The sequence below is a fragment of the Ranitomeya variabilis genome, chromosome 6 (assembly GCF_051348905.1).
Source record: "Ranitomeya variabilis isolate aRanVar5 chromosome 6, aRanVar5.hap1, whole genome shotgun sequence".
In the NCBI taxonomy this organism is placed as follows: Eukaryota; Metazoa; Chordata; class Amphibia; order Anura; family Dendrobatidae; genus Ranitomeya; species Ranitomeya variabilis.
The window spans coordinates 583,224,507-583,247,798 of NC_135237.1; the positions used below are offsets into that span (position 1 = coordinate 583,224,507).

Genomic DNA, 23,292 nt, shown 5'->3' on the forward strand with positions numbered 1-23,292 from the left:
AGGGGAGAGACTAGAACGGAGTTGATGGTTTGAGGGAATGACGTCACAGGAAGGGGCGGGGTTACTTACTTCACTCCAGGCCAGTAGAGCAGTGATGGGAAATCTAGTTCATTTTGGTGATTAGTTCACCATGAACTAGTTCACTGAAAAGATTAGTTCAAAAGATTAGTTCATTTAGTTCATTTAGTTCAGTATTGCTCTGGATTCTGCTGAGAAGAGATGGATCAGTTCTAGTTCGTTACACAGAAGCTGTGGCTCCAAGGATGAGTTATAGTTTTGTTAAAATGATCAGAAATAGTTAATACATCTGATCATTACATAAAAAACTCTTGTTAAAGGGGTACTCAGTCTGGAGAAAAAAAATTCTAAAGTTATTTATTCAAGTTAGTAATTTCTTTTTTTTCTTTGTGAAATATTCAAACCTCCCAGGGCGCAGTGTATTATTATCTGCACACATTATGGTCACTTGCAATGTCTCTGGCATTGAGCACTGAGCAGGCAGACAGGATTCATTTCACACCACTGCAATAGGTTACAAAAGGAAGAGATGTGGTGAAACTACACAGAACTACAGATTTACCAAGCTGCCTTAGGGTATGTGCACACGTTCAGGTTTTTTCGCATTTTTTTCGCTATAAAAACGCTATAAAAACTCATTAAAAACGCATACATTATGCATCCTATCATTTAGAATGCATTCTGCGTGTTTTGTGCACATGGTGCGTTTTTTTCCGCGGAAAAAACGCATCGCGGTAAAAAAAGCAGCATGTTCATTAATTTTGCGGGTTTTTTTGCGTTTTTCCAGCTATTCTATGCATTGGGAAAAAACGCACAAAAAACGTAAAATGGATCTTTTGCTGCCCATAGCAACCAATCACAGCTCAGATTTCACTTGCCAGAGCACTGCACTACTGCAGTATCAGAAAGCTGACCTGTGATTGGTTGCTATGGGGCAAAGAAAATCTTCCTATTAGACAGCCTGATAATTCTCCACCCTATCCTGTGAGGAGCTGATAGGAAATGCATCAGGTCATGTGACCTGTGAACTAAATGAACTACATGAACTGCTGAACTAGATGTTCTGTTGAGAATGACTCAGGACAGCCTAGTTCAACGTGATGCATCTCACTGAGCCCAGCAGCAGTTCCCCCTGTATTAGTGTAGAGTACTGACTAATAATGATTGTGTATGAGGGAGCTGAGAAGCCGTTCAGCATCCTGAGAACAGAACAGGAGCCAGTGGTAAAGATTTTAGCAAGGCTGATCCTCTACAGGAGGCTGATCCTGTACAGGAGGCTGATCTTATCATAAAGACTGGTGAGGGGCATGAACCACACCACAGAATCACTCTCATACACACATGAGCTGTGTCTGTCTACTGTACAATTTCAGTTTTTATTATTACTATTATACTTGTATTTGATGTGTGGTATAGTGTTTACTACCTTCTTTTCCAGCATCAGGAGCTATAAAGAGCAAGTGTGAGACCAGGGATCTTCAGTGTGAGGAGCTGTATGAGGGATCACTCTCTGTCTCCTCCCACTTGCTGTTTAGTTCATAATGAACTAATCTCTGTCAGGATGGTGAACTAGATGAACTAGTTCACTCTGAAGATTAGTTCATTTTGAACTACTCACTCACGAACTACCCATCACTACAGTAGAGAAGACACTATGGCGGCAGCAGGATTGTGCTGCATTGCTGGGAAGGAGAGGAGGGAAATGCTGGATCCGTGCGAGAGCTGCAGGGGCGGGAGAGAGAGTTGATGCTACTTGAGTGGGGCTGTGTGGAGAAGAGGGCCACGATGAGGGGCTTTGTGGAGAAGAGGGGGGCACGATGAGGGGCTTTGTGGAGAAGAGGGGGGCACAATGAGGGGCTTTGTGGAGAAGAGGGGGGCACGATGAGAGGCTTTGTGGAGAAGAGGGGCGCAATGAGGGGCTGTGTGGAGAAGAGTGGGGCACAATGAGGGGCTTTGTGGAGAAGAGTGGGGCACAATGAGGGGCTTTGTGGAGAAGAGGGGGGCACGATGAGGGGCTTTGTGGAGAAGAGGGGGGCACGATGAGGGGTGTGTGGAGAAGAGTGGGGCACAATGAGGGGCTTTGTGGAGAACAGGGCCACGATGAGGGGATTGTGGAGAAGAGTGGGGCACAATGAGGGGCTTTGTGGAGAACAGGGCCACGATGAGGGGTTTGTGGAGAAGAGTGGGGCACAATGAGGGGCTGTGTGGAGAAGAGTGGGGCACGATGAGGGGCTTTGTGGAGAACAGGGCCACGATGAGGGGATTGTGGAGAAGAGTGGGGCACAATGAGGGGCTTTGTGGAGAACAGGGCCACGATGAGGGGATTGTGGAGAAGAGTGGGGCACAATGAGGGGCTTTGTGGAGAACAGGGCCACGATGAGGGGTTTGTGGAGAAGAGTGGGGCACAATGAGGGGCTGTGTGGAGAAAAGTGGGGCACGATGAGGGGTGTGTGGAGAAGAGTGGGGCACGATGAGGGCTGTGTGGAGGAAAGGGGGGCACAATGAGGGGCTGTGTGGAGAAGAGTGGGGCACAATGAGGGGCTGTGTGGAGAAGAGTGGGGCACGATGAGGGGCTTTGTGGAGAAGAGTGGGGCACGATGAGGGGCTTTGTGGAGAAGAGTGGGGCACGATGAGGGGCTTTGTGGAGAAGAGGGGGGCACGATGAGAGGCTTTGTGGAGAAGAGGGGGGCACGATGAGAGGCTTTGTGGAGAACAGGGCCACGATGAGGGGCTGTGTGGAGAAGAGGGGGGCACGATGAGAGGCTTTGTGGAGAACAGGGCCACGATGAGGGGCTGTGTGGAGAACAGGGCCACGATGAGGGGCTGTGTGGAGAAGAGGGGCGCAATGAGGGGCTTTGTGGAGAAGAGTGGGGCATGATGAGGGGCTGTGTGGAGAAGAGTGGGGCATGATGAGGGGCTGTGTGGAGAAGAGTGGGGCACGATGAGGGGCTTTGTGGAGAAGAGGGGGGCACGATGAGGGGCTTTGTGGAGAACAGGGCCACAATGAGGGGTTTGTGGAGAAGAGCGGGGCACGATGAGGGGCTGTGGAGAAGAGTGGGGCACGATGAGGGGCTTTGTGGAGAAGAGGGGGGCACGATGAGGGGTGTGTGGAGAAGAGTGGGGCCCAATGAGGGGCTTTGTGGAGAACAGGGCCACGATGAGGGGTTTGTGGAGAAGAGTGGGGCACAATGAGGGGCTGTGTGGAGAAGAGTGGGGCACGATGAGGGGTGTGTGGAGAAGAGTGGGGCACGATGAGGGCTGTGTGGAGGAAAGGGGGGCACAATGAGGGGCTGTGTGGAGAAGAGTGGGGCACAATGAGGGGCTGTGTGGAGAAGAGTGGGGCACGATGAGGGGCTTTGTGGAGAAGAGTGGGGCACGATGAGGGGCTTTGTGGAGAAGAGTGGGGCACGATGAGGGGCTTTGTGGAGAAGAGGGGGGCACAATGAGGGGCTTTGTGGAGAACAGGGCCATGATGAGGGGTTTGTGGAGAAGAGTGGGGCACGATGAGGGGCTGTGTGGAGAAGAGTGGGGCACGATGAGGGGTGTGTGGAGAAGAGGGGCACGATGAGGGCTGTGTGGAGAGGGGGGCACAATGAGGGGCTGTGTGGAGAAGAGTGGGGCACGATGAGGGGCTGTGTGGAGAAGAGGGGGGCATGATGAGGGGCTGTGTGGAGAAGAGTGGGGCACGATGAGGGGTGTGTGGAGAAGAGGGGCACGATGAGGGCTGTGTGGAGAGGGGGGCACAATGAGGGGCTGTGTGGAGAAGAGTGGGGCACGATGAGGGGCTGTGTGGAGAAGAGTGGGGCACGATGAGGAGCTTTGTCGAGAAGAGGGGGGCACGATGAGGGGCTTTGTGGAGAACAGGGCCATGATGAGGGGTTTGTGGAGAAGAGTGGGGCACGATGAGGGGCTGTGGAGAAGAGTGGGGCACGATGAGGGGCTTTGTGGAGAAGAGGGGGGCACGATGAGGGGCTTTGTGGAGAACAGGGCCACGATGAGGGGTTTGTGGAGAAGAGTGGGGCACGATGAGGGGCTTTGTGGAGAACAGGGCCACGATGAGGGGTTTGTGGAGAAGAGTGGGGCACAATGAGGGGCTGTGTGGAGAAGAGTGGGGCACGATGAGGGGTGTGTGGAGAAGAGTGGGGCACGATGAGGTGTGGAGAAGAGTGGGGCACGATGAGGGCTGTGTGGAGGAAAGGGGGGCACAATGAGGGGCTGTGTGGAGAAGAGTGGGGCACGATGAGGGGCTGTGTGGAGAAGAGTGGGGCACGATGAGGGGCTTTGTGGAGAACAGGGCCATGATGAGGGGTTTGTGGAGAAGAGTGGGGCACGATGAGGGGCTGTGTGGAGAAGAGTGGGGCACGATGAGGGGTTTGTGGAGAAGAGGGGCACGATGAGGGCTGTGTGGAGAGGGGGGCACAATGAGGGGCTGTGTGGAGAAGAGTGGGGCACGATGAGGGGTTTGTGGAGAAGAGTGGGGCACGATGAGGGGCTTTGTGGAGAAGAGGGGCACAATGAGGGGCTTTGTGGAGAAGAGGGGGGCACAATGAGGGGCTTTGTGGAGAACAGGGCCACGATGAGGGGTTTGTGGAGAAGAGTGGGGCACGATGAGGGGCTGTGTGGAGAAGAGTGGGGCACGATGAGGGGCTGTGTGGAGAAGAGTGGGGCACGATGAGGGGCTTTGTGGAGAAGAGTGGGGCACAATGAGGGGCTTTGTGGAGAAGAGGGGGGCACAATGCGGGACTTTGTGGAGAACAGGGCCATGATGAGGGGTTTGTGGAGAAGAGTGGGGCACGATGAGGGGCTGTGTGGAGAAGAGTGGGGCACGATGAGGGGTGTGGAGAAGAGGGGCACGATGAGGGCTGTGTGGAGAGGGGGGCACAATGAGGGGCTGTGTGGAGAAGAGTGGGGCACGATGAGGGGTTTGTGGAGAAGAGTGGGGCACAATGAGGGGCTTTGTGGAGAACAGGGCCACGATGAGGGGTTTGTGGAGAAGAGTGGGGCACGATGAGGGGCTGTGTGGAGAAGAGTGGGGCACGATGAGGGGCTGTGGAGAAGAGTGGGGCACGATGAGGGGTTTGTGGAGAAGAGTGGGGCACAATGAGGGGCTTTGTGGAGAACAGGGCCACGATGAGGGGTTTGTGGAGAACAGGGCCACGATGAGGGGCTGTGTGGAGAAGAGTGGGGCACGATGAGGGGCTTTGTGGAGAAGAGGGGGGCACGATGAGGGGCTTTGTGGAGAACAGGGCCACGATGAGGGGTTTGTGGAGAAGAGTGGGGCACAATGAGGGGCTTTGTGGAGAACAGGGCCACGATAAGGGGTTTGTGGAGAAGAGTGGGGCACGATGAGGGGCTGTGTGGAGAAGAGTGGGGCACGATGAGGGGCTGTGTGGAGAAGAGTGGGGCACGATGAGGGGCTTTGTGGAGAAGAGTGGGGCACGATGAGGGGCTTTGTGGAGGAGGGGGGCACGATGAGGGGCTTTGTGGAGAAAAGGGCCACGATAAGGGGTTTGTGGAGAAGAGTGGGGCACGATGAGGGGCTGTGTGGAGAAGAGTGGGGCACGATGAGGGGCTTTGTGGAGAAGAGTGGGGCACGATGAGGGGCTTTGTGGAGGAGGGGGGCACGATGAGGGGCTTTGTGGAGAAAAGGGCCGCGATGAGGGGTTTGTGGAGAAGCGTGGGGCACGATGAGGGGCTGTGTGGAGAAGAGTGGGGCACGATGAGGGGCTTTGTGGAGAAGAGTGGGGCACAATGAGGGGCTTTGTGGAGAACAGGGCCACGATGAGGGGTTTGTGGAGAACAGGGCCACGATGAGGGGCTGTGTGGAGAAGAGTGGGGCACGATGAGGGGCTTTGTAGAGAAGAGGGGGGCACGATGAGGGGCTTTGTGGAGAACAGGGCCACGATGAGGGGTTTGTGGAGAAGAGTGGGGCACAATGAGGGGCTTTGTGGAGAACAGGGCCACGATAAGGGGTTTGTGGAGAAGAGTGGGGCACGATGAGGGGCTGTGTGGAGAAGAGTGGGGCACGATGAGGGGCTTTGTGGAGAAGAGTGGGGCACGATGAGGGGCTTTGTGGAGGAGGGGGGCACGATGAGGGGCTTTGTGGAGAAAAGGGCCGCGATGAGGGGTTTGTGGAGAAGAGTGGGGCACGATGTGGGGCTGTGTGGAGAAGTGGGGCACGATGAGGGGCTTTGTGGAGAAGAGGGGGGCACGATGAGGGGCTTTGTGGAGAACAGGGCCACGATGAGGGGTTTGTGGAGAAGAGTGGGGCACAATGAGGGGTTTGTGGAGAACAGGGCCACGATGAGGGGTTTGTGGAGAAGAGTGGGGCACGATGAGGGGCTGTGTGGAGAAGAGTGGGGCACGATGAGGGGTGTGTGGAGAAGAGTGGGGCACGATGAGGGGTGTGTGGAGGAGATGGGGCACAATGAGGGGCTGTGTGGAGAAGAGTGGGGCACGATGAGGGGCTGTGTGGAGAAGAGTGGGGCACGATGAGGGGCTGTGTGGAGAAGAGTGGGGCACGATGAGGGGCTTTGTGGAGAAGAGGGGGGCACGATGAGGGGCTGTGTGGAGAAGAGTGGGGCACGATGAGGGGTTTGTGGAGAAGAGTGGGGCACGATGAGGGGCTGTGTGGAGAAGAGTGGGGCACGATGAGGGGCTTTGTGGAGAAGAGTGGGTCACGATGAGGGGCTTTGTGGAGAAGAGGGGGGCACGATGAGGGGCTTTGTGGAGAACAGGGCCACGATGAGGGGTTTGTGGAGAAGAGTGGGGCACGATGAGGGGCTGTGTGGAGAAGAGTGGGGCACGATGAGGGGCTTTGTGGAGAAGAGGGGGGCACGATGAGGGGCTTTGTGGAGAACAGGGCCACGATGAGGGGTTTGTGGAGAAGAGTGGGGCACAATGAGGGGCTTTGAGGAGAACAGGGCCACGATGAGGGGTTTGTGGAGAAGAGTGGGGCACGATGAGGGGCTGTGTGGAGAAGAGTGGGGCACGATGAGGGGCTGTGGAGAAGAGTGGGGCACGATGAGGGGTTTGTGGAGAAGAGTGGGGCACAATGAGGGGCTTTGTGGAGAACAGGGCCACGATGAGGGGTTTGTGGAGAACAGGGCCACGATGAGGGGCTGTGTGGAGAAGAGTGGGGCACGATGAGGGGCTTTGTGGAGAAGGGGGGCACGATGAGGGGCTTTGTGGAGAACAGGGCCACGATGAGGGGTTTGTGGAGAAGAGTGGGGCACAATGAGGGGCTTTGTGGAGAACAGGGCCACGATAAGGGGTTTGTGGAGAAGAGTGGGGCACGATGAGTGGCTGTGTGGAGAAGAGTGGGGCACGATGAGGGGCTTTGTGGAGAAGAGTGGGGCACGATGAGGGGCTTTGTGGAGAAGAGGGGGGCACGATGAGGGGCTTTGTGGAGAACAGGGCCACGATGAGGGGTTTGTGGAGAAGAGTGGGGCACAATGAGGGGCTTTTTGGAGAACAGGGCCACGATGAGGGGTTTGTGGAGAAGAGTGGGGCACGATGAGGGGCTGTGTGGAGAAGAGTGGGGCACGATGAGGGGCTTTGTGGAGAAGAGGGGGGCACGATGAGGGGCTTTGTGGAGAACAGGGCCACGATGAGGGGTTTGTGGAGAAGAGTGGGGCACGATGAGGGGCTGTGTGGAGAAGAGTGGGGCACGATGAGGGGTGTGTGGAGAAGAGTGGGGCACGATGAGGGGTGTGTGGAGGAGATGGGGCACAATGAGGGGCTGTGTGGATTAGAGTGGGGCACGATGAGGGGCTGTGTGGAGAAGAGTGGGGCACGATGAGGGGCTGTGTGGAGAAGAGTGGGGCACAATGAGGGGCTTTGTGGAGAAGAGGGGGGCACAATGAGGGGCTTTGTGGAGAACAGGGCCACGATGAGGGGTTTGTGGAGAAGAGTGGGGCACGATGAGGGGCTTTGTGGAGAAGAGGGGGGCAGGATGAGGGGCTTTGTGGAGAACAGGGCCACGATGAGGGGTTTGTGGAGAAGAGTGGGGCACGATGAGGGCCTGTGTGGAGAAGAGTGGGGCACGATGAGGGGCTTTGTGGAGGGGGGCACGATGAGGGGCTTTGTGGAGAACAGGGCCACGATGAGGGGTTTGTGGAGAAGAGTGGGGCATGATGAGGGGCTGTGTGGAGAAGAGTGGGGCACGATGAGGGGCTTTGTGGAGAAGAGGGGGGCACGATGAGGGGCTTTGTGGAGAACAGGGCCACGATGAGGGGTTTGTGGAGAAGAGTGGGGCACAATGAGGGGCTTTGTGGAGAACAGGGCCACGATGAGGGGTTTGTGGAGAAGAGTGGGGCACGATGAGGGGCTGTGTGGAGAAGAGTGGGGCACGATGAGGGGTGTGTGGAGAAGAGGGGGGCACGATGAGGGGTGTGTGGAGGAGATGGGGCACAATGAGGGGCTGTGTGGAGAAGAGTGGGGCACGATGAGGGGCTGTGTGGAGAAGAGTGGGGCACGATGAGGGGCTTTGTGGAGAAGAGTGGGGCACAATGAGGGGTTTGTGGAGAAGAGTGGGGCACGATGAGGGGCTGTGTGGAGAAGAGTGGGGCACGATGAGGGGCTTTGTGGAGAAGAGGGGGGCAGGATGAGGGGCTTTGTGGAGAACAGGGCCACGATGAGGGGTTTGTGGAGAAGAGTGGGGCACGATGAGGGGCTGTGTGGAGAAGAGTGGGGCACGATGAGGGGTGTGTGGAGAAGAGTGGGGCACGATGAGGGGTGTGTGGAGGAGATGGGGCACAATGAGGGGCTGTGTGGATTAGAGTGGGGCACGATGAGGGGCTGTGTGGAGAAGAGTGGGGCACGATGAGGGGCTGTGTGGAGAAGAGTGGGGCACAATGAGGGGCTTTGTGGAGAAGAGGGGGGCACAATGAGGGGCTTTGTGGAGAACAGGGCCACGATGAGGGGTTTGTGGAGAAGAGTGGGGCACGATGAGGGGCTTTGTGGAGAAGAGGGGGGCAGGATGAGGGGCTTTGTGGAGAACAGGGCCACGATGAGGGGTTTGTGGAGAAGAGTGGGGCACGATGAGGGCCTGTGTGGAGAAGAGTGGGGCACGATGAGGGGCTTTGTGGAGGGGGGCACGATGAGGGGCTTTGTGGAGAACAGGGCCACGATGAGGGGTTTGTGGAGAAGAGTGGGGCATGATGAGGGGCTGTGTGGAGAAGAGTGGGGCACGATGAGGGGCTTTGTGGAGAAGAGGGGGGCACGATGAGGGGCTTTGTGGAGAACAGGGCCACGATGAGGGGTTTGTGGAGAAGAGTGGGGCACAATGAGGGGCTTTGTGGAGAACAGGGCCACGATGAGGGGTTTGTGGAGAAGAGTGGGGCACGATGAGGGGCTGTGTGGAGAAGAGTGGGGCACGATGAGGGGTGTGTGGAGAAGAGGGGGGCACGATGAGGGGTGTGTGGAGGAGATGGGGCACAATGAGGGGCTGTGTGGAGAAGAGTGGGGCACGATGAGGGGCTGTGTGGAGAAGAGTGGGGCACGATGAGGGGCTTTGTGGAGAAGAGTGGGGCACAATGAGGGGTTTGTGGAGAAGAGTGGGGCACGATGAGGGGCTGTGTGGAGAAGAGTGGGGCACGATGAGGGGCTTTGTGGAGAAGAGGGGGGCAGGATGAGGGGCTTTGTGGAGAACAGGGCCACGATGAGGGGTTTGTGGAGAAGAGTGGGGCACGATGAGGGCCTGTGTGGAGAAGAGTGGGTCACGATGAGGGGCTTTGTGGAGAAGAGGGGGGCACGATGAGGGGTTTGTGGAGAAGAGTGGGGCACAATGAGGGGCTTTGTGGAGAACAGGGCCACGATGAGGGGTTTGTGGAGAAGAGTGGGGCACGATGAGGAGCTGTGTGGAGAAGAGTGGGGCACAATGAGGGCTGTGTGGAGAGGGGGGCACAATGAGGGGCTGTGTGGAGAAGAGTGGGGCACAGTAGTAGAGCATAGGGACCTTTCGTCAAACTCAATTTGACAGGTGGACCCGCCCCTATCAAAGTGTGTAACCCCTCCCTGTCAGCCAGCTGTCCCTCCTTGTCTGGCTGTCCCCTTTTGATATAGTTTAATATTATCACAGTATTTGATGCAGTGAATGTTATCCCGGTAATTGTTTGATATTAGATGTTTATATGCTGTATTAAGATTACTCTTATTTGATAATCCGCTGATAGTTGGAGTGAGGATGTGTTTCTGCAGTATTATCGGCTAGTGGTATTCTCATTTATATGTGATTTATAATGGGCACATTATGTATGTGGCCATATTACAACACCCGCAAGTATGAAGCGTGGTGTTTTATACCTTTATAAAAAGCAAAGACACGGTATTGTAAAAATGTAAAAGATTTTTATTGTAAAATAAACACATCTCAAAGACATTTCGCTGCTGCATCGTACAAAAATAGTATCGCTTGAATATACAGCAACACACTTCTTACAAAATAAATATCAATGCTGCATCGTACAAAATAAATAGCACGATGATTATACATCATTACACTTCTTACAAAATAAATAGTATCGCTTGAATATACAGCATTACACTTCTTACAATGAACACATTCTATAGTGAATATTGCAGAAACGACAAGCAGGAGCTGGCTCCTACATAATCACATAAGCAGCTGTGCTCATGATGCTTGGGATATGGCTGCAAAGCCTGTTCACACACACACAACAGGCATTCACAAACATCATCATCCACATGGTTCATCAATCAGTACAGCAAAAACTGGCTGCATTTGCTTCCCACCGATGTTTTGGGGGGTCCCAACAGCTGTTTATCTGCTATCCCAGATAACTGCGCAAACACAGAATTGTTAAAAATCTTTTATTGTGTGAAGTAAAGCATAACAGAGCTCCCAGTTAGCTGAGCAAACACAGAATGGTTTAAAATCTTTTATTGTGTGAAGTAAACCATAACAGAGCTAATTGCTAGCAGCTGTCACCCTTGAAGGCCTTCTAACTAGGACCTGGACAATTATTTAGATCATCGAAAGCAAGTGCATTTTTTATTAAAATGATAATTACAATTAGAATGAGTTAAATTTGAAAATGTTGATGAAATAAAATCTGTTACGGTTCTATCGTTTCTTTGTACATCAGAACTGAAACGTAAAAGCATCTTGAATGGTAATCCGAGCGCTAAATGATGCAAAACATATACGCAGTAATGTCCGCATGTATGGCTATACAGATCTTGGATTTGGGCGTTTTGATAACAATACGCGTCACAATTCTTGTTCAGGAATGACACAAAATCGCGTGGGAAGATAATATTTTCAGGGCTAAAGCCGTAACTATCAAAAAATATGCCCGTCTTATCGCAGAGTACGATTAATACCCAGTGGTGTCCGGTTTGATTCGCCGGGTCTGTATTCACGATATATGCCGCGGGTCTCTGAGTCACCCTTTCTTCCGGAAGCAAATCACACGGAAACACACCGGCGAATATGCGGGCTGTATAATTATCGGCCTTCAGTATCGTAAGCTGCAGACTGTCCATCGTTACTTAATTAAAATCGTACAAGATCTCTCTCCTATTATTAATTTCCAGAATGGTGTGATTGACTGCAAAAACAATCATATTTATCGTGTGGGGTGTCGCTAGCGCAAAGCGGACTTCAGCACGTAGGTTACCTGTTTCAATGAGCGAGAAATGTCCTCCAGGCTCTTGATCAGGCGATAAATCAAAAGCAAATAGAGTGAATCCATCCATAAATTCTTCACGATCTATCGCCATGGCACAATCAGCCTTTTGCTTGCCGGATATATGGGCAAGCGCCATATACTCTCTGATGGCTAAACCATCATTAAAATTAGGATTATAAGGTCTCGCGGGTATCTGCTGACCGTCCAGATATAAAGCGGCGTGATTGATATGGTAGTGGCCGAACTGCAACGAATTTTTTGCATAAGCCCCACTGAACGATTCATTATCCACAAAGCCCAATATAACAGTCTTTGGTATCTGGCCTAGGAAGAGGTTCTCGTGGTTTGTTATCCGTGTCCCTGCGGCGATGCTGTACACTTTCAGACATGTTCGGTCAATAGCGTACTTGGCGGTTGCGGATAGGAGGGCCTGGCTGTGACCAATTCGGACAGCCGGAGACACCTGCACTCTTTTCACGTAGAGCCGCTTGCGAGATTTGCACCTTCAACGGCTCGGTTTCTGTGGACATGAGGCAGAAAGCATCCTTATTTCTTGTTAACTTAACCTTAAGGTCAAGACCATTCAATATTAACTTGGTTGATTAAATATATCCCCAAAAATGGGCCCCAAGAGGTCGATGGGCTTTGAGCGAGAAGCCGCATTGGCTCTTTTGATAAACCCCGCATTTGCGCCATCCAAGCTCCGGTCATTATGATGGCCCGCAGTGTCTTTATAGAATAAACCGGCTGTAAATTGTGATGCCAGCGTCTGCGAGCTGTAATTTAAAAGGGTCTCTATGTACGCTCTATAGCTGTAGAGATTGTCCGATTGCGAGATAAGTCGGTCTCCCAGAGTAATATCGACCTGGTTAAAAAGGGTGGCTAGAGGATAATTTATGAGAGCCACCCGGGCACCATCGCCAATAGCCGTGTTATTTTGCTTCACGATGCGACAGCTTACGTACAACAGAGTATTGTTCAGATCATAATAATAATCGCCGCTCCCAGATATGAAAAATTCCAACGGACCTTTGTCTGACAGAGCCGCAACCGGCTGTACTTCTACAAATAGAGATTTCTCTATACTTGTTTGTGTCGGGGGTACGTCAAAAATATCCAGTTCAGATTTTGCGCACTCTACAGAAGCGTCATGCAGGAAAGCCATGATAACTGATTAGAAGATGTCTTACGCGTTTCTGACGGTGACATCTCTTGACGGTAGTTTTATTCATGAGCATCGGCGGTAAAGGCGGGCAAGTGCGCCTCTTTCTTTTTTGCGCTTTTTTAGCGACATAAATTAACCCAGACCCGTCTTGCTGCGGTTGTGTATTTATCCGTTTCATAAGGGCCGTTGAGGCGGTCGTGACGGCGTCCGTTGCGATGTTCCGGACCGCCGTCTTTATGTGCGGTTTTACTAATTCTAAGCCTTTTCTGAAAAGCGGTACGGCGCGTCGAAATAATCCTTTAAATATCCCGGCCAGGCCGGAGCCATACATGTACTCGCTCCCGCGGAATCCCTCTAGCCCGTGCCCCGACTGGGCAGTATAGTAGCGGGCATAGACAGCGGGATCTCCATACACCCTTTGAGACACCATTTTATCGTGTCAATACTGTCGCGGTCTGAAATGTAATCGCACTATACACTTTCCGTATCTGAATTTAACAGGCGTAGCCTGGTCCGACATGACTGTAATGCTTATGGAGTCAAAGTGTTGTTTGCACAGCGGTATGTAATCGGGCCGCGTGTAGCGCACCGTGACAATATCATTATCATCGCCGCTAACTTCTACGGTTCGTAACAGCTGAACGTAACTGTCGCCTACAAGCTGATGCTGAATTATATCGGTGTATACAAAAAGCGAATAAAAACCAGCCTTTGAATCGGGGTAAAAGCGTCGATTCCACGGCATTAAAGCAACGGGGGAGTCATCGACGGTCTGTAGTCCGAAGATAAATTTTAGCTTAGTACCCAGAGCAAACTGTATAGGGGCCGGGTCGGGCAGGATCACCTCTCGGCGTAGCTCATACCGTATTCTGTAGGGAGGCGTGGATAAATTCAGCGCTTCTATTCGGGCATTGACCGCGGTAACCAGCTTATGAATGTTCGAGTAAAATCCTGATTTTATGTGATAATGTTCTAACGGTTCGCCGTGTTTGGCGGCGTAGAAGTTCCCTTCAAAAGCCTCAAACGTGTTCCACGTATGGGGGTACTGTATTTCCGTTAACGCCACTTCATAAGCGTCTGAAAGATGAACGGCCCTTGCTAACTTGGTGTTGTAATTCGATATGGTGTTATCGGGGTAGATATTAATTGACGAATTACTGGGCAGGGTCACGAAAAAGGAGCGCGCTTCCATAGCTATATATCTGACAACTCCGAAGCCGGGATCCAACTATTGAATTTTTCGGGGTACCCCAGCCATTTGACGAGGCAGTGACTTACACCCCCGACACGTTTTTTTCTCAAAATCTTTTCCACTCTGTAGACGCGATTCTCATCCGCAGGTATTTTTTGCAGTTCTTCCTTATAAAATGACCCCTCTACAGGGTCCCCGGCTAAATCACTAATTTTATAAAGAGGTTTATGAAATTTATCGGAGACGCCGGTAATTATAAAAATCTCTTCGCTGTACGTTTTCTCATACCCCTTACAGAATGTACCTTTATAGGTCGATATCCTGACATGATCCCCGACCTTTAAAGTCGGTTTAATCGGTTTATTAGTAATAGTAGAACTGTAAATATTGCGCCAGATTTGCATAGCGTTTTTCTCTGTCACTTCAGCGGGAGTACAGCGTATGGTAGAATGATAAGTATGATTGTAGCTATGCACCAAATCCGGTAAAATATCAATATACCTAAAGGTATTATGCTTCGTGAGATAGCGCCACATACGAGTTTTTAATGTGCGATTAAAGCGCTCTACCATAGCTGCTTTCACAGCGTTGTTGGTAAAAAAGTGGTGAATATTATGTAAATTACATAGTTGCTTGACTGACGAATTTATAAATTCTTTGCCGCGATCCGTCTGCAATTTCTTCGGAATGCGCTTATCATTTTCAAATATTAATTTGAACGATCTAGCCACACTAGCGCCCGTTTTGTTTGACAAAGCCACACACCACGCATATCTCGATAGAGTATCAATCACCGTCAGGATGTATTTGACATTATCATTTTCCCTTGAATAGTCGAGTAAACTTACGAGATCCGCCTGCCATTGCGCATCAATGTTCGAGACGTAAATTTTATTTGTCAAAAAACGTTTTCTAATAGGCTTGTGCAGCGTATAAGCGTCTTGTCTACCCAGCCACTCAGTCACGTCAGATTTCTTTATTCCGCGGTCTCTCGTCGCTCTAAATAATTTGTCAATTCCCCCGAACGATCTGGACTTGCTAGCTGTAAAATATTGTTTTTCTAATATGTGATCCCAGGTATTAGAACCCATGGCTGAATAAAATGATTGTGTCTCGATAATCAGCAGCCTCCTGCTTTCAGAAATTCAGTTGTATAAAATTTCATATTAAACGCTGTATTTATACCAAACATTCCAGCCCTAGATAATATATTTCATAGGAATTAGAAGCCATGATTGAATAAAACGATTGTGTCCCAATGAACAATATCCGGCTGCTTCGTACAGAAATTCAACTGTATAAAATTTCATATTAAACGCTGTATTTACCCCAAATATTCCAGTCCAAGATGTTATTTAGATTTTAACACAACAGCTGCGAGTCATTAGTGTAATCCGATACTGGCTGGTTGAAAACGCTGAAGAGCCGGACACAGGCACGTTGTTTCTTTTCTCTTTAAATACAGGTCAGACTGCTACAGCTTTGGCACAGAAGACACCTTTTCTGCGAGTCTGAATAGCTGTTATTTTAAAAGGTAAGTGCTAACTGATTTATTTGCACCCCGATATTACATAGTTACATAGTTATTAAGGTTGAAGGAAGACTGTAAGTCCATCTAGTTCAACCCATAGCCTAACCTAACATGCCCTAACATGTTGATCCAGGGGAAGGCAAAAAAAAACCATGTGGCAAAGAGTAACTCCACCATGGGGAAAAAAATTCCTTCCCGACTCCACATACGGCAATCAGACTAGTTCCCTGGATCAACGCCTTATCAAGGAATCTAGTGTATATACCCTGTAACATTATACTTTTCCAGAAAGGTATCCAGTCCCCTCTTAAATTTAATTAATGAATCACTCATTACAACATCATACGGCAGAGAGTTCCATAGTCTCACTGCTCTTACAGTAAAGAATCCGCGTCTGTTATTATGCTTAAACCTTCTTTCCTCCAGACGTAGAGGATGCCCCCTTGTTCCTGTCTCAGGTCTATGATTAAAAAGATCATCAGAAAGGTCTTTGTACTGTCCCCTCATATATTTATACATTAAAATAAGATCACCCCTTAGTCTTCGTTTTTCCAAACTAAATAGCCCCAAGTGTAATAACCTATCTTGGTATTGCAGACCCCCCAGTCCTCTAATAACCTTGGTCGCTCTTCTCTGCACCCGCTCCAGTTCAGCTATGTCTTTCTTATACACCGGAGACCAGAACTGTGCACAATATTCTAAGTGTGGTCGAACTAGTGACTTGTATAGAGGTAAAATTATGTTCTCCTCATGAGCATCTATGCCTCTTTTAATACATCCCATTATTTTATTTGCCTTTGTAGCAGCTGCCTGACACTGGCCACTGAATGAGTTTGTCATCCACCCATACACCCAGGTCTTTTTCATTGACGGTTTTGCCCAGAGTTTTAGAATTAAGCACATAGTTATACATCTTATTACTTCTACCCAAGTGCATGACCTTACATTTATCCCCATTAAAGTTCATTTGCCATTTATCAGCCCAAGCTTCTAGTTTACATAAATCATCCTGTAATATAAAATTGTCCTCCCCTGTATTGATTACCCTGCAGAGTTTAGTGTCATCTGCAAATATTGAAATTCTACTCTGAATGCCCCCTACAAGGTCATTAATAAATATGTTAAAAAGAAGAGGGCCCAATACTGACCCCTGTGGTACCCCACTGCTAACCGTGACCCAGTCCGAGTGTGCTCCATTAATAACCACCCTTTGTTTCCTATCCCTGAGCCAGCTCTCAACCCACTTACACATATTTTCCCCTATCCCCATTACTCTCATTTTATGTAACAACCTTTTGTGTGGCACCGTATCAAAAGCTTTGGAAAAGTCCATATACACTACGTCCACTGGGTTCCCTTGGTCCAGTCCGGAACTTACTTCTTCATAGAAGCTGATCAAATTAGTCTGACATGATCGGTCCCTAGTAAACCCGTGCTGATACTGGGTCATGAGGTTATTCCTCTTCAGATACTCCAGTATAGCATCCCTTAGAATGCCCTCCAGGATTTTACCCACAGTAGGGGTTAAGCTTACTGGCCTATAATTACCCAGTTCAGTTTTTGCCCCTTTTTGAATATTGGCACATTTGCTATACGCCAGTCCTGTGGTACAGACCCTGTTATTATGGAGTCTTTAAAGATTAAAAATAATGGTCTATCAATGACTGTACTTAGTTCCTGCAGTACTCGGGGGTGTATCCCATCCGGGCCCAGAGATTTGTCAATTATAGTGATTTTTAGACGCCGCTGTACTTCCTGCTGGGTTAAGCAGGTGACATTTAATGGGGAATTTTTATCACTAGTCATTTTGTCTGCCATGGGATTTTCTTTTGTAAATACTGATGAAAAAAAGTCATTTAGCAGATTGGCTTTTTCCTCATCCTCATCCACCATTTCACCCAGACTATTTTTAAGGAGCCAACACTCTCATTTTTTAGTTTCTTACTATTTATATAGTTAAAGAATATTTTGGGATTATTTTTACTCTCTCTGGCAATGAGTCTCTCTGTCTCAATCTTTGCTGCCTTGATTTGCTTTTTACAGAATTGATGTAATTTTCTGTATTTATTTAATGCCTCCTCACTACCTACTTCCTTTAATTCTCTAAATGCTTTCTTTTTGTCCCTTATTGCGCCCCTTACAGCTCTATTTAGCCATATTGGTTTCCTCCTATTTCTAGTATGTTTATTCCCATACGGTATATACTGTGCACAGGTCCTATCCAGGATACTAATAAATGTCTCCCATTTTCTTTGTGTATTTTTGTGTCTCAGGATATCGTCCCAGTTAATTGCACCAAGATCCTCTCTCATCCGTTGGAAATTTGCCCTCCTGAAGTTTAGTGTCCTTGTCACCCCCCTACTACACATCTTATTAAAGGTTACATGAAAACTTATTATTTTGTGATCACTATTCCCCAAGTGACCCCCAACCCTTATATTTGATATGCGGTCTGGCCTGTTGGTTAATATTAGGTCTAGCAGTGCCCCCCTCCTTGTTGGGTCCTGAACCAGTTGTCAGAGGTAATTGTCTCTCATAGTTGTCAGACCCCGATCACCTTTACTGGAACTGCAGGTTTCTGTTCCCCTATCTATTTCAGGGTAGTTGAAGTCCCCCATAATAATGACTTCTCCTTGAGTCGCAGCTTCATCTATTTGCTTTACGAGGATATTCTCCATTGCTTCCATTAGTTTTGGAGATTTATAACAAACCCCTATCAGTAATTTATTATTTTTTCCCCCTCACCTTATCTCCACCCACAGGGACTCTACATTTTCATTAAATTCACCTATATTATCACGCAGGATGGGTTTTAAGGAAGATTTTACATACAGACACACCCCACCTCCTCGCTTATCTGTACGGTCATTTCTGAACAGGCTATAGCCCTGCAAGTTAACAGCCCAGTCATGGCTCTCATCCAGCCACGTGTCAGATATCCCCACCATGTCATCATTATACTCCAACAACATTAGTTCTAATTCGTCCATTTTGTTGGCGAGGCTTCTGGCATTAGTATACATGCACTTGATGTTACTCTCTGTACCTCTATTCTTTCTTAAATTATTAACTGTTCTAACCCCACCCCCCATGCCACCGCCACCCCCAACTTCCTTATTTGTGCCCAGGTCTCTATCTGCACTATCTTCCCCTCCTATAAAATGAATACCCTCCCCCCCAATCCCTAGTTTAAATATAAATTATAATTCATGTACAGTATATATCTACCGCTGCAATGTCTAGTTAGTTATATTTGTCTTTTTTTTTTATTATAATTCATATATAGTTGTCTCTTGTTTGAAGAAGCCGAAAAGCGAAACAGCACTTGTCGGGCACAGGAGGTGACCTGCCTTCCCATGTTCATCTCTACCCGTCCCCACTCAGCTTCAGGTAAATACCTCACGGCTCTGTGATCAGTGTTTTTCTGTCTTTTTCATGTACCGTCTGCCTTAGGAATTTAAGTTTCCTTCTGCGGTATCACACTGTCATCTAGTGGCCATCTCTTTAACTTCAGTATTTTACTATCTCTCTCTTGCTTAGCAGCAATTATTATTCCCACATTTGTGCCATTATAGAATCTATCAACACCATCACCAAAGCCATTTTTGATGTGAGGGCATTGCCATGTATATATTTATACTTCTGATTGCCTATTTTTAGTTATACCCTTCAATCAGATATAAGACTGACATGCGGTTCTTCTAAAGAGGCGTTGGAGGTCCTATTTCTTTCAACACCCTGTCTTTTAAAGATATGTAATTTTTAAAATAATATGTCAATAAAGATATTTTTACTTTTATTTACTAATGTGTCAGTTCATACCTTGTTAGGTAATTTTTGTCAGCACTAATTCATATATAGTAGTTAAATCTGTATTTATCGTCGGTATAAAGGCTTGTGATGGGGCGTAACTGGGGTGTGTTTCTGGGTGTTAACACTCGGCTTGCTTTCTGACCCGCAGAATAAATACAGCTGTCTGTAGTCCTGTACAGCCACCAGAAGTCAGACGCAGTCTAATCTCTGAGCTATTCTGAAATGTAAGTATATAAGACAGTTGTCTTATTATTCGCAAATGCTTAATTATATTTAACTATGCGTCTCTAAAACATAATTAAGGTTGTTACTTGTTTAATAATTTGTGTAATACAGTAGTTAATAGCTGTTAATACATCCTAACTAGCGTATTCAGCACGTACTTATTACCTATTTTTGCTTAGTATAAACATATTTATGCCGCACACGCAAATTTAGTTGCGCTGTATAATATAGTTTAACTGTATAAACAATATTTGTGGTGTGAAATTAATATAGACAGTACAAAAATTTACACGGATAATTTATTTTTAGATGGAATCCCAAAATTTTTCGGCTTTTTCCGGCCTACTTGAGGAAACGATATTAGGTATGTTTCAAGCTTTATATAAATGCATCTGTTAGTGTACCATTCTAAGTAAGTGCTGTTATGTATATTATATTTATATTGTTTTTTATTCTTTCTTGTTTAAGATGAGCTTGTCAGGAACCTCTCGGATGATATTTTTAACACCTGCAGTGTGCCTGCTCTGGAGTGCGATACAGCCGGAGCTGAGTATAGCATCGCTGATGAGACTGATGCGTGGGATTTTGCCCAGGACATTATAGGTGCGTTGTGTGTATATATCTTTTAAGTATTTAGACGTGTAATCATATATTCATTCTTTACAGATGGCGACATGAATCTCTTTTAAGTATTTAGACGTGTAATCATATATTAATTCTTTACAGATGGCGACATGAATCTCTTTTAAGTATTTAGACGTGTAAATATATATTCAATCTCTACAGATGTCGACCTGATTCCAGAACCATCTACCTCGGAACACAATCAGATGATCGTTGAAGACCTGTCGTACCAGACCCCTACACCGAGAAACAGCCCTGTTTCTAGAGCCCCTAAAAAACCGCGAGGAGCTGCGAGCAAGAAAGGAAAAGGTAGCAATCGTATGAAAACGTGTTTTTGCACAACCGCTCTGAGAAAATCCCCCTCGTCACTACTAAGGCCTATATCTTTATTTATAGCTTGTAAACTGAAGCCTAGAAGGATTTTCACAAAAGAGAATATACACCTGCTAGTGGAGAACCCCACAGAACCTCCAGAAGCCGCCACGGCAGTCATCCGCCCCATATCGCTAGCCCGTAAGTGTATGTTTTGATATACGTGCACACTCTCTGTACAGTCAATGATACACGTGCTTCTCTAGTAAGATCCTAATCACACACATATCTGACACATATCTGGCACATATCTGACACATATCTGGCACATATCTGACACATGTATAATCTTCCCCAGCAGCTATGCGCAGCGACACGCGGCGGTCGCGCACATATCTGACACATGTATAATCTTTCCTGCAGCTAAAAGCAAAGTCATGAGAAAAACAGGATAAAATTAAAAAAGGGAATACACTGGCGCTCGGAAGATGAAAGGTAAGGGGGAAGGGCGGGGGAAGGGGATAGCTGCTTGTGATGGAAACGAGGTTTGTGCGTACCCTGTATGCTAAGATGAGAGAAACGATAGTATATCACCTGCGCTTGTATGTGAGGGCTAACAGTTCCCCTGAGAGTTGTGCTACAGCGTGAATAATGGGCAAATACAGGGCTTGCAGTACTGATGTACTTACTCCGTGCCGGTAAGGTGGTATAGCTGCGGGTCCCCCTATTGCTTGGAGTCCGGTTCACTGCTGCAAGGTTGTGGGCTCAGGGGAGCTCGACTCGCTCCGCGCGAGTTAGGTCTGCTAGAAGGACGCAGGAGTCAGATGGAAGCTGCTAACTTCTGGCGTGCCCCGGCCGGAAGCAACGCTGAAGCGGTAGCGGCGTTGAGAAGGGGCGTGGTGAGCAGTGTGACGTCACAGCTAGTGGGCGGGCGCGTATGTGGATTAACCAATCCAACGCGTTTCGAAGGATGCAATCCTTCTTCGTCAGGGCTCATTTGCCCATTATTCACGCTGTAGCACAACTCTCAGGGGAACTGTTAGCCCTCACATACAAGCGCAGGTGGTATACTATCGTTTCTCTCATGAGAAAAACACCTCCGGCACCTCTACAGCCGCTACAGCTCTCCGAGAATGGCGCAGTACCAGCGTGGCCGGCAATACAGTAGTCTAATGGACCTGTTAGAACAGCCCCGGCAGCGTCGAGCTGTGTGGTGCACGGCCTGGGAAACCCTGTGTCTGCGGTCCAGCGTGAAATACCCCATTCAAGTGCTGGACAGCCATCGATCAGCCGTGTGAATGACCCTTCGCTACTATATCCAGAAGTGGTAGAGGCACCCCGAAAACATAAGCGAAAAACAAAGCATATTACAGAGCCACCAACCACATCCAGCACCGTGGGTGTCACAGCTCCACTGTCTGGTGAAGCGCTTGATCGCGCGATTGATCAGCTCGCTGATGGTAAGCAATCAGCCGTAGAACCGATCATTATACGTATGTCACACACTATGCAGCCGCCAGCGGCATATCTAACTGTACCTGCTAACTCCTCTGGCGCTGCCCCCACAGGCGCCTCTAATTTGGGTAGTACATCTCATGCTTGTGTATCTAACTCTGTTAATGCTAAGAAACGGTTAAAGAGGGCTTTACCAGCGAGTGTTAAGTTGTGTAAAAAGCCGAGGATTCAAGCGCCATCTACAAATCTGACGCATGAATCCATCTGTTGGGGGGTCGCTGAAATGACTGTGTTTCAGGAGCTGTTCACGCGCTACTTACGCTACAAACTCTGGGGCCCCAACATGTTTTTTTGTGATACTTTTGAAAAATTATTATCAACACAAACCCCAACACACGCTAATAAGGCCGTACTATATGCACTCCGGAATCTGCAGCTGGATGGCGAGACAACAGCTGCCGCTAGCCCATTATGACTGAATATGGTCGGCCACGGTATGCATAAATCACCTAAATCAACACCACACAGCTATAATAGGGCTAGAGTTATAAAGAGGGCTCTAAAATTGTTGGTCAGCGCCAGACGCTCGCTATGCGCTAGGAGGCGTCGTGGCGGCATGTGTCCTGCAATACCGCTAGTCGCCACAGTTGCAGCCACATGCGTCAGACCCGCATTCACATAGCCGAGACAACTCTGCAGGTGCCCTGCACGCATCTACACAAAATTCACAAGCCTCAGACGTTGACACAGCCGCTGATGGTGATGTGTTGTACAACGATCATACAGTATTTTTACAACGCATCTATCATCATCATAGGCCTCTCCGCAATTTCAACGGGCATATACATACAAATCATTTTAGATTTGTAAATTTGGAGCGTGTACAATCATTTGTAGAGGGCGTGAATATTGTTCATGACGGTATTCAGTCATTACTGGATAGCATCATCAGGGACATTGAACCTGGTGACTTTGAACAGTTAAGACTTGAATGTGGCGATACTCTAGACCCTATTTTCGCTACAAAACAGACCAGGGAAGATTTTAATTCCGAATCTTTTTTAAATGCCGTTGCCCGTACACTTCAATGTAACGCTGAATGCATAGCAACCAATTCGCTAAAGCTAGTCGTCACCATCATTAAAAACCGACGCGGTGGTGTAAAACAAAGGCGCTTGAAATCTATAGCGAGCAGTCAGATCATTAAACAAAAGAGGCAGTGGCTGTATGATTTTAACAATTACACGACAAATCTGTGTTTGGCTGCTAGTGTGTGCGCCCTGATGGACGACACGGGTCTCGC

The 23,292-nt window shown here is 48.6% G+C and overlaps 1 long non-coding RNA gene across 1 annotated transcript; it reads left to right on the forward strand.

Annotated features, from left to right (window-relative positions):
* The first annotated feature begins 18,905 nt into the window (after nucleotides 1-18,905).
* LOC143783195 (uncharacterized) lies at nucleotides 18,906-21,000 on the forward strand. Its single transcript, XR_013217117.1, has 3 exons — nucleotides 18,906-20,010; nucleotides 20,202-20,735; nucleotides 20,958-21,000. It is a non-coding gene; the product is annotated as an uncharacterized LOC143783195 (long non-coding RNA).
* The last annotated feature ends 2,292 nt before the right edge of the window (nucleotides 21,001-23,292 follow it).